This window comes from Lolium perenne, chromosome 3, assembly GCF_019359855.2.
Source record: "Lolium perenne isolate Kyuss_39 chromosome 3, Kyuss_2.0, whole genome shotgun sequence".
Lineage (NCBI taxonomy): Eukaryota > Viridiplantae > Streptophyta > Magnoliopsida > Poales > Poaceae > Lolium > Lolium perenne.
Window position 1 is genome coordinate 194,069,258 of NC_067246.2, and position 11,288 is coordinate 194,080,545.

Consider the following 11,288-nt stretch of genomic DNA (forward strand, 5'->3'; position numbering starts at 1 on the left):
TGCTCTGATGCGTATTGGAAAATCTGGGTCCTTCAGGATCGTTCGGTTGTCCCTCTAAAAAAAATCTCTCTCTCATTCTCGGCCTCGCTCGCTCGCACCTAGCGCACCGACAACCCCCGCACAACAACAAGATCACCCGAAAAAATCTAGACACCATAAATAAGTGGGGCCCCATGACTGCTCTCCCTTCGTCTCCTCCCGTGTGATCCCTCTTCCTCCGACTCCCGACCTTGCGGAAAAGAAAATGAAATGAAAGAGTTTCACTGGACGGGCAAACACATGTGGTGCCTAGTAATAATAATAAAAACGAAAAAAAATCGACCTACGAATACTCGCGCATTTCAGAAGTTGAGTGCCCAGCTTAGAATAAGTATTGCTTTGGTACTATTTAGAAATATCAACATATCTAGTTAGAATAGACATTTGCAATTTTATTTCTTTTATTTCAAAATTGTAGTGTAGATAGTCGATATACTTGTATCTCTCCATGAACAAGTACATGATTTCCCTTCTAAGAATAGTGTATGCAATCATATCTCCCTTTCTCTCACTCTTTCTAAAAGAGTTCTCTTGTTGATGTCAATCTAAAGAATCATTTTTCAGGTAGGAGGAATTTAAACGCTTGAAAATGGTTCATGCCGGCGTCTTAGCTCCTAAAAAAATATACACCAATTGATTTGATGAATTGATGATTTACTCTTGTCTGCTTCTAGACCATGCAGCTAGCGAGCATTCATATGTACTGGATGGAGCCCCCAACTTTTGACTTCCCATGTCGGAAAAGGCCTGTTTAATAATGTGGAGCAGTGAGGTACCCCGAAGTATCTACAGGGTTCCAGTGTTTCAGGCTTTCTTTCAGCATCGCCAGTCCAAGGGGAAGCATGGGTGACGAATCCGTGCATTCACAGCCGTTAGATCTGAAGAGTCCTTGTATGATGAGCGGTAGATAGCACCTTTAAGCTACAAATCAACGGCTTCAATTACTTCAAATGAGCATTGGCTGGGAAGGCTGACAAAGTGAAAAAATTCAAATTCAAAAACTCATGTATAGAATAGAAAAAAATTAAAAAACATGTAGATAGATAGAGGTATAGATAGATATTATAGATAAATAGATTAGCCCAAAAAAGAAGAGGAGGCGCCAGTGGTGACTTCGTCAACCTCAAGATATGCCGGCTCAGTCCCTCGGAGGTGCTCATAGGGATAGGGTGTGCGTGCGTGCGTTCATAGGGGTGTTTGTACGTGCGTGTTTGTGAGTGTTTGCGTTGTACTGTGTTCTCAAAAGAAAAAAAAGAAGAAGTAGAGGACGGGGAAATTTTCACCAGCAGACACCTCCCTCGCGCACCTAAACTTTCGAACGTGCGCCCAATATTTCGAACGCTCGCCTTTAACCCAGCACCCAGTCCACCTTGTTCTTCTCTAGACACCTCCTTCGGCGCCCTGTTCTTCTCTAGACACACCCTCGGTGAACCAGGCCGCGCACCAAAACTTCCCCACGCTGTCTATCAGCCGCGTCAGCCGGCGACTGCTGGTGGCGCCGTTCTTCTCCAGCCGCACCGGCTGGCGCGGTCAGCTGGTAGATCCTCACGGTATGCATGCTATCTTCAGGCCTGGGCAAGTACGATTCATTATAGCTCAATCGAAGTCAGTCGCCGTCACCCAGCCCTTATAAGTTCGTTAGTTCGTTCGAATCGATCGGTTGATATTGTTTTCCTCTCGATGTGTTTGTTTGACATTGTTTTCCGCTTTACCTATTTGCTCGAATTCATTCGTACTGTACACTGTACTGCTCACCATTGCCCAATGTCTGTAGTCGTCGCTTGGTGCCAGTCCTCTATGGACCTGTTTGTAATCTTATTACTTCTGGGTTCTTTGCACTGCTAATACATCGGTGGATTTACGGCCAAAAAGAAGAAAAAATTTGTTGGTATTATATTGCATTCGATTGATCTGTTCGCCCCCAAGCATTTACAGAAGACGCAAGAGATTCAAGGATGAAATGGCTCTCCTTGTTTGTAAGGCAAAGAGGAAATCATATCATGGCTTATCATCATGGGTAGAACTTTTTTAGCTAGATTTTGCTGTTTGGGATCTATGATCCTTTTAGTTGCTGCTCTCCAGTAACCTTTTCCCTCTTTTTTATTACAGTGAAAAATACACAGCGAGGAAACCACTGTCCAGCCTAAAAAAATAGACCTCAGTTGGTTTGCTGAAATCGGCTCAAATAACGTGGCATTTTTTTCGATAAAGAATAACGTGGCATTTAGTTATATAGTTTTATATTCGACCTGTTTGCTCAGATATGTTGGTTTACATTCATACGCAACCTGTTGGGCAAGTATGGACACAGCTTCAGTGACTTTCAGGTCAAAATTCCAGCGGTTGAGTGATTTTTGGTTGGATCCATTCCTGTGCGTTCGATCGGCTTTTGATGGCTGTTATTGAGACAAAGTCATGGATGGACTTTTGACGCAGCTCCAGTGACGTTCAGGTCAGAAGTCCAGCGTTGACTTTGGTTCAATTATAACCATCCAAAGCCATTCGAACGCACATGAATGTATCCAACCAAAAATCACTCTACAATAAGTCGTGTCCAGACTAAAACAATGTTTATTCCCAAACTATTTTTTGAATCCGACCAATCTTTCCCAGAATGCAGAAGAAATATAGTATAAGATTTACTGGAATGTTGTTCTTTTTTCTGGACAGTTCGAATTTTAAGTTTAAAGTTGGTTGTAAAACATAAAATGAGGTTTATTGATAAACAATATGGCTGAATCTGATGAAACTCCCCCAGAATGCATAACCCAACATATAAGATTTACTGGATTTTTGTTTCAAATACTTCTAGGCAAGATTTAATTTTAAGTTTAAAATTTTCCTGTGAAACTAAAAATGGGTAAATTTTGGATCCATCCTCGTGCGTTCGATCGGCTTTTGATGGCTGTTATTGAAACAACGGTTAATTGGTTCTATGCCACTCCTCAATTCACAAGTTGTGTTTATGCCATTACAAAAACTGAAGTTGTGTTTATGCCACTCTCAATTCGCAATATCCCCTTCTATGCCATTTTCAATACTCCACTATAATAAACTAGTCAGCTTCATGTGCTTTGCACGTTAAAAATCAGTCGTTACAATTTCAACTCAAAATAGCTTGCATAGCGTAAAATGTGGGAAAACTATGTATTACTAACATTGAATTGTATTTCTCATGCAGAATTGCAATTTTCTGCCATGTATGTGCTCTTGAATATACTATTGAATTTTGCACGTCTTAGGTTTTGTACTTATTTCTTTTTAGCTGCCAAAATTCAGATCTTCAATAATTTATCCTCCCATCCATGCCCAGTGCCACCTATAGGGAACGTACCAGCACTTATGCAACTGCATGTCCGTGCAGTGCTACCGACCTACTCGCCACACTTTCGGTTCTGACTGAAGTTTGAGCGTGACTACCATTCGCATGCATCGCATTCAACTCTGACTGATCTATGGAGAGCATAGGCGTCCGTGAGTTTTGTTGTCGGGCCGTGACCAGCACCGTCGTGTATGGAGGAAGCATGAATTGGCTAGAACAAATATATAGATGTTTCTAGAATGACGTAGAGAATGATGGGTGCTACTGTAGCTGCGAATCCCAATGTTTTAGACCGTCCGATGGTGCACAATCAACAGTAGAGATTGCATTATGATGCTTGCATTCAAACTATCAAAATTGCTACACTATATAGGAGTATAGATATAGCATACCTATGATAGTACTCCATGATACCACCCACTATGCACCCATGTTCCAAAACACCACTCCCACTGACTGTAACTTATTGTATCGAGCGATAAGCTTGATGAGCAACCCAAACAAACAAACAAACAAACAAACAAAAGACTGTACCTTATTGTACTTGCTCTTACCCGTATCTTCTCTTTCTCTTTCATCGCGAGTGCAGCTAATTCAGTTAGTCTTCCAATGAATATTAATATTTTGTCTCAGTGATTTTTATGAAGTACTAATTGAAGATTCATTTTTGAAAGATGTCATGTTTAACAATTAGCACTTTTGAATTCTTAGATTGCTTTTTCACACGATGCACTTCTTTTAATTTATTTTACCACATTTCAATGTGAACCTTGACCAAATAAATAGGACAACAATATCACGATCATATAATACATAAGCAGCATTGTTAGAACCGTGATGGAAAATACTTTCTAATGATACCAGTTTTATATCAATTTTTTTATATACTTCATCCTGAAAAATAAGTTTCAACTTCATCAAAACTTGCATGTATCTGCAAACTAAACTCATCTAAATACATGTATATCTACATAAAATTGAAACATCATTTTTAAATAGAGAGATATAGATTAATATTTTTTCGAAGATAAAAAACGAAAAACAAGGGTGCATTGTTTATTGAAATGGAGTGAGTAGTATATATAAAATCATTTTAGTTGCCAATGATCATGTTGAGGTCCTCTATTCTTGTTTTGCTCAGGCCCTCCGTATTCTCAGGTACGGCCTTGGTGGTCTATGGACCTGTTTGTAATCTTATTACTTTTGACTTCTTTGCACTGCTAATAGATCGGCGGAATTACGGCAAAAAAGAAGAAAGAATGTGTTGGTATTGTATTGCTTTCGATATATCTGTCCCCCCCCCAAGCATTTACAGATGGCACAAGAGATTCAAGGATGAAATTGCTCTCCTTGTTCATAAGGCAAAGAGGAAATCATATCATGGGTAGAACATTTTATATATATTTTGCTGTTTGGGATCTATGATCCTTTTAGTTGCTGCACTCCAGCAATTTTTGTACATATTTCCCTCTTTTTATTAATAAAAAGAAAAAAATACAAAGTGGGGAAACCCACTGGTCAGCCTAAAATAAAATTTGTTCGCTAGGTAGCCGTAGTTTTGCACTCAGTTCGTTTGCTGAAATCGGCTCAAATAATGTAGCATTTATAGTTTTATATTCGACCTGTTTGCTCAGGTATGTTTGCTTACATTCGTAGGTGACCTGTTTGTTGAAATAGCTTATCGCTTCTTTGACCATCTATTCCCTCAACAGATGGACAGAACTTGGATATTATTTCACTCATTAAACACACCAACATATTTGAGTGGTATTGAAGACTTCATGAAGCAAGTTAGTGATTTTACTCACTGATGGCGTGTACAGCACACGTCCGTTGGGAACCCCAAGAGGAAGGTATGATGAGCACAGTAGCAAGTTTTCCCTCAGAAAGAAACCAAGGTTTATCGAACCAGGAGGAGCCAAGAAGCACGTTGAAGGTTGTTGGTGGCGGGATGTAGTGCGGCGCAACACCAGGGATTCCGGCGCCAACGTGGAACCTGCATAACACAATCCAAAGTACTTTGCCCCAACGAAACAGTGAGGTTGTCAATCTCACTGGCTTGCTGTAACAAAGGATTAGATGTATAGTGTGGATGATGATTGTTTGCAGAAAACAGTAAAGCAAGTATTGCAGTAGATTGTATTCGATGTAAAAGAATGGACCAGGGTCCACAGTTCACTAGAGGTGTCTCTCCCATACGATAAATAGCATGTTGGGTGAACAAATTACAGTCGGGCAATTGACAAATAGAGAGGGCATGACAATGCACATACATGATACGATGAGTATTGTGAGATTTAATTGGGCATTACGACAAAGTACATAGACCGCTATCCAGCATGCATCTATGCCTAAAAAGTCCACCTTCAGGTTATCATCTAAACCCCTTCCAGTATTAAGTTGCAAACAACAGACAATTGCATTAAGTATGGTGCGTAATGTAATCAATAACTACATCCTCGGACATAGCATCAATGTTTTATCCCTAGTGGCAACAGCACATCCACAACCTTAGAACTTTCTCACACGTCCTGCATTTAATGGAGGCATGAACCCACTATCGAGCATAAATACTCCCTCTTGGAGTTAAGAGTAAAAACTTGGCCAGAGCCTCTACTAATAACGGAGAGCATGCAAGATCATAAACAACACATAGGTAATAGATTGATAATCAACATAACATAGTATTCTCTATCCATCGGATCCCGACAAACACAACATATAGAATTACAGATAGATGATCTTGATCATGTTAGGCAGCTCACAAGATCCGACAATGAAGCACATGAGGAGAAGACGACCATCTAGCTACTGCTATGGACCCATAGTCCAGGGGTGAACTACTCACTCATCACTCCGGAGGCGACCATGGCGGTGAAGAGTCCTCCGGGAGATGATTCCCCTCTCCGGCAGGGTGCCGGAGGCGATCTCCAGAATCCCCCGAGATGGGATTGGTGGCGGCGGCATCTCAGTAAGGTTTTCCGTATCGTGGCTCTCGGTACTGGGGGTTTCGCGACGAAGGCTTTAAGTAGGCGGAAGGGCAATGCGGGGGGCCACACGAGGGCCCCACACACCAGGGCCGCGCGGCCAGGACCTAGGCCGCGCCGCCCTGTTGTGGCGGCGCCTCGTGGCCCCACTTCCTTTCCCCCTCGGTCTTCTGGAAGCTTCGTGCAAAAATAGGACCCTGGGCGTTGATTTCGTCCAATTCTGAGAATATTTCCTTTGTAGGATTTCTGAAACCAAAAACAGCAGAAACAAGAATCGGCTCTTCGGCATCTCGTTAATAGGTTAGTGCCGGAAAATGCATAAATATGACATAAAGTATGCATAAAACATGTAGATATCATCAATAATGTGGCATGTAACATAAGAAATTATCGATACGTCGGAGACGTATCAGCATCCCCAAGCTTAGCGAGCAGGTAAACGATAACAAAGATAATTTCTGGAGTGACATGCCATCATAACCTTGATCATACTATTGTAAGCATATGTAATGAATGCAGCGATCAAAACAATGGTAATGACATGAGTAAACAAATGAATCATAAAGCAAAGACTTTTCATGAATAGTACTTCAAGACAAGCATCAATAAGTCTTGCATAAGAGTTAACTCATAAAGCAATAAATCAAAGTAAAGGTATTGAAGCAACACAAAGGAAGATTAAGTTTCAGCGGTTGCTTTCAACTTATAACATGTATATCTCATGGATATTGTCAATGTAAAGTAATATAACAAGTGCAATATGCAAGTATGTAGGAATCAATGCACAGTTCACACAAGTGTTTGCTTCTTGAGGTGGAGAGAGATAGGTGAACTGACTCAACATAAAAGTAAAAGAAAGGTCCTTCAAAGAGGAAAGCATCGATTGCTATATTTGTGCTAGAGCTTTGGTTTTGAAAACATGGAACAATTTTGTCAACGGTAGTAATAAAGCATATGTATCATGTAAATTATATCTTACAAGTTGCAAGCCTCATGCATAGTGTACTAATAGTGCCCGCACCTTGTCCTAGTTAGCTTGGGTTAACACTGATTATCATTGCATAACATATGTTTCAACCAAGTGTCACAAAGGGGTACCTCTATGCCGCCTGTACAAGGGTCTAAGGAGAAAGTTCGCATTTGGATTTCTCGCTTTTGATCATTCTTCAACTTAGACACCCATACCGGGACAACATAGACAACAGATAATGGACTCCTCTTTTAATGCATAAGCATTCAACAACAGTTAATATTCTCATAAGAGATTGAGGTTTTATGTCCAAACTGAAACTTCCACCATGATTCATGGCTTTAGTTAGCGGCCCAATGTTCTTCTCTAACAGTATGCATACTCAAACCATTTGATTGTGAAAACCGCCCTTACTTCAGACAAGACAAACATGCATAGCAACTCACATGATATTCAACAAAGAGTAGTTGATGGCGTCCCCAGGAACATGGTTATCGCTCAACAAGCAACTTAATAAGAGATAAAGTGCATAAGTACATATTCAATACCACAATAGTTTTTAAGGCCATTTTGTCCCATGAGCTATATATTGCAAAGGCGAATGATGGAAATTTAAAGGTAGCACTCAAGCAATTTACTTTGGAATGGCGGAGAAATACCATGTAGTAGGTAGGTATGGTGGACACAAATGGCATAGTGGTTGGCTCAAGGATTTTGGATGCATGAGAAGTATTCCCTCTCGATACAAAGTTTAGGCTAGCAAGGTTTATTTGAAACAAACACAAGGATGAACCGGTGCAGCAAAACTCACATAAAAGACATATTGTAAACATTATAAGACTCTACACCGTCTTCCTTGTTGTTCAAAACTCAATACTGGAAATTATCTAGACTTTAGAGAGACCAAATATGCAAACCAAATTTTAGCAAGCTTTATGTATTTCTTCATTAATGGGTGCAAAGTATATGATGCAAGAGCTTAAACATGAGCACAACAATTGCCAAGTATCAAATTATTCAAGACATTTTAGAATTACTACATGTAGCATTTCCCGATTCCAACCATATAACAATTTAACGAAGAAGATTCAACCTTCGCCATGAATACTATGAGTAAAGCCTAAGGACATATTTGTCCAGATGCAACAGCGGAGCGTGTCTCTCTCCCACACAATGAATGCTAGGATCCATTTTATTCAAACAAAAACAAAAACAAAAACAAACCGACGCTCCAAGCAAAGCACATAAGATGTGACTGAATAAAAATATAGTTTCAGGGGAGGAACCTGATGATGTTGTCGATGAAGAAGGGGATGCCTTGGGCATCCCCAAGCTTAGATGCTTGAGTATTCTTAAAATATGCAGGGGTGAACCACCGGGGCATCCCCAAGCTTAGAGCTTTCACTCCTCTTGATCATAGTATATCATACTCCTCTCTTGACCCTTGAAAACTTCCTTCACACCAAACTTCAAGCAAACTCATTAGAGGGTTAGTGCACAATCAAAAATTCACATGTTCAGAGGTGACACAATCATTCTTAACACTTCTGGACATTGCACAAAGCTACTGGACATTAATGGATCAAAGAAATTCATCCAACATAGCAAAAGAGGCAATGCGAAATAAAAGGCAGAATCTGTCAAAAACAGAACAGTCCGTAAAGACAAACCTGGAAGGGGCACTTAACTTGCTCAAACGGAAAAACTAAAAACTAATGAAAGTTGCGTACATATCTGAGGATCACGCACGTAAATTTGCAGATTTTTTTGATTTTTTTACAGAGACTTCTGCACGAATTCGTGAGAGACAGCAATGCTGTTTCTGTGCAGCAATCCAAATCTAGCATCAACTTTACCATAGAGACTTTACTTGGCACAAAAACATGATAAGGAGAGGTTGCTACAGTATTAAACAACTTCCAAGACTCAAATATAAAACAAAGTACTGTAGTAAAAATATGGGTTGTCTCCCATAAGCGCTTTTCTTTAACGCCTTTCAGCTAGGCGCAGAAAGTGTGAATCAAGTGTTATCAAGAGATGAAGCATCGACATTACCTTGGGCTTTACCTTTACCTTTCTTGTTCTTTTTCTTACTCTTTGATTTAGGGAATATGTGACTACCCCCGGGTGTAGAGGTGAATTTTAGGGTGCCTTCTCCCATATCTATGACTGCTCCCAATAGTTTCAGCAGGGATCTTCCGAGTGTGATTTGTCCTGTTCCTGCACATTCAATAACGAGATAATCAATGGATATTGTTCTCCCAAGAATGGTTGTATGCACACCCGCAGCTATTCCTTTAGGAATTATAACAGAGTTATCAATAAGAGTTATTCCTTCTCCCCCTTCAACGAATCCCCAAAGTTGCAAAGATTCATGAACACTCTTAGGCATTAGGCAAAATTCAGACATAATATCACAATTGGCATGAAGAGTTTGGTCACCGATAACAATTTTAATAGTAGGATCCCATAATGAAGGTTCAGAGTTCACTAAAACTTGATCAAGATGGTTACGAACATATCTATAATTTTCATTCAAGCGAGATGCACTTGTCTCAAGAGTGTTTAATCTATTATAAATGCTAATAAGGGCTGAATCAAAGTTATTAGCTGAATCATGTGATGCAACCAACTTTTTTATGGCATTAAAAGCTTGATCCCCATTGCAATGAAGGAAATCTCCTCCCACTACAGCATCCAAGGCATATCTATAGCGAATCATAAGACCAAAATAAAAATTACTAAGGAGCAAACTTAGAGTCATTTGAGGTTCAGCTTTACGATAAGAAGTAAAAATTCTGGACCAAGCATCTTTAAAACTCTCCTCATCCCCTTGTTTAAAAGTGAAGACTAATTCCTCAGGTGAAGAAGTAACAGGTGCAGAACTAGACATGGTAGCAAAAGTAAAATGCAAGTAACTAATTTTTTTGTGTGTTTTCGATATAGAGTGCAAGACAGTAAATAAAGTAAAGCTAGCAACTAATTTTTTTTTGTATTTTGATATAATGCAGCAAACAAAGTAGTAAATAAAATAAAGCAAGACAAAAACAAAGTAAAGAGATTGGATTGTGGAGACTCCCCTTGCAGCGTGTCTTGATCTCCCCGGCAACGGCGCTAGAAAAAATGCTTGATGGCGTGTACAGCACACGTCCGTTGGGAACCCCAAGAGGAAGGTATGATGCGCACAGTAGCAAGTTTTCCCTCAGAAAGAAACCAAGGTTTATCGAACCAGGAGGAGCCAAGAAGCACGTTGAAGGTTGTTGGTGGCGGGATGTAGTGCGGCGCAACACCAGGGATTCCGGCGCCAACGTGGAACCTGCACAACACAATCCAAAGTACTTTGCCCCAACGAAACAGTGAGGTTGTCAATCTCACCGGCTTGCTGTAACAAAGGATTAGATGTATAGTGTGGATGATGATTGTTTGCAGAAAACAGTAAAGCAAGTATTGCAGTAAATTGTATTCGATGTAAAAGAATGGACCGGGGTCCACAGTTCACTAGAGGTGTCTCTCCCATAAGATAAATAGCATGTTGGGTGAACAAATTACAGTCGGGCAATTGACAAATAGAGAGGGCATGACAATGCACATACATGATACGATGAGTATTGTGAGATTTAATTGGGCATTACGACAAAGTACATAGACCGCTATCCAGCATGCATCTATGCCTAAAAAGTCCACCTTCAGGTTATCATCCGAACCCCTTGTAAGCCCCAGGAGTAGGAAAACCCAGAGCGCGCAGGTAAGAGGGGTTTATGTGCATGAGGTCACTACAAGGGACCGTGAGGTCGCCTCGCATTCCCAAGCATATGGGTAGGCCAAGCAACAGCTCGACACGCCCATGCACACAACACCCACCTCAAAGGCTCACGGTAGGCTTTCCAGGCCTGAGTGCTTCACCTTCCTGTGCACTTCACACATACACACACTGTGCACAGGATACAAGGGTAGAATACAGCTTGAATAT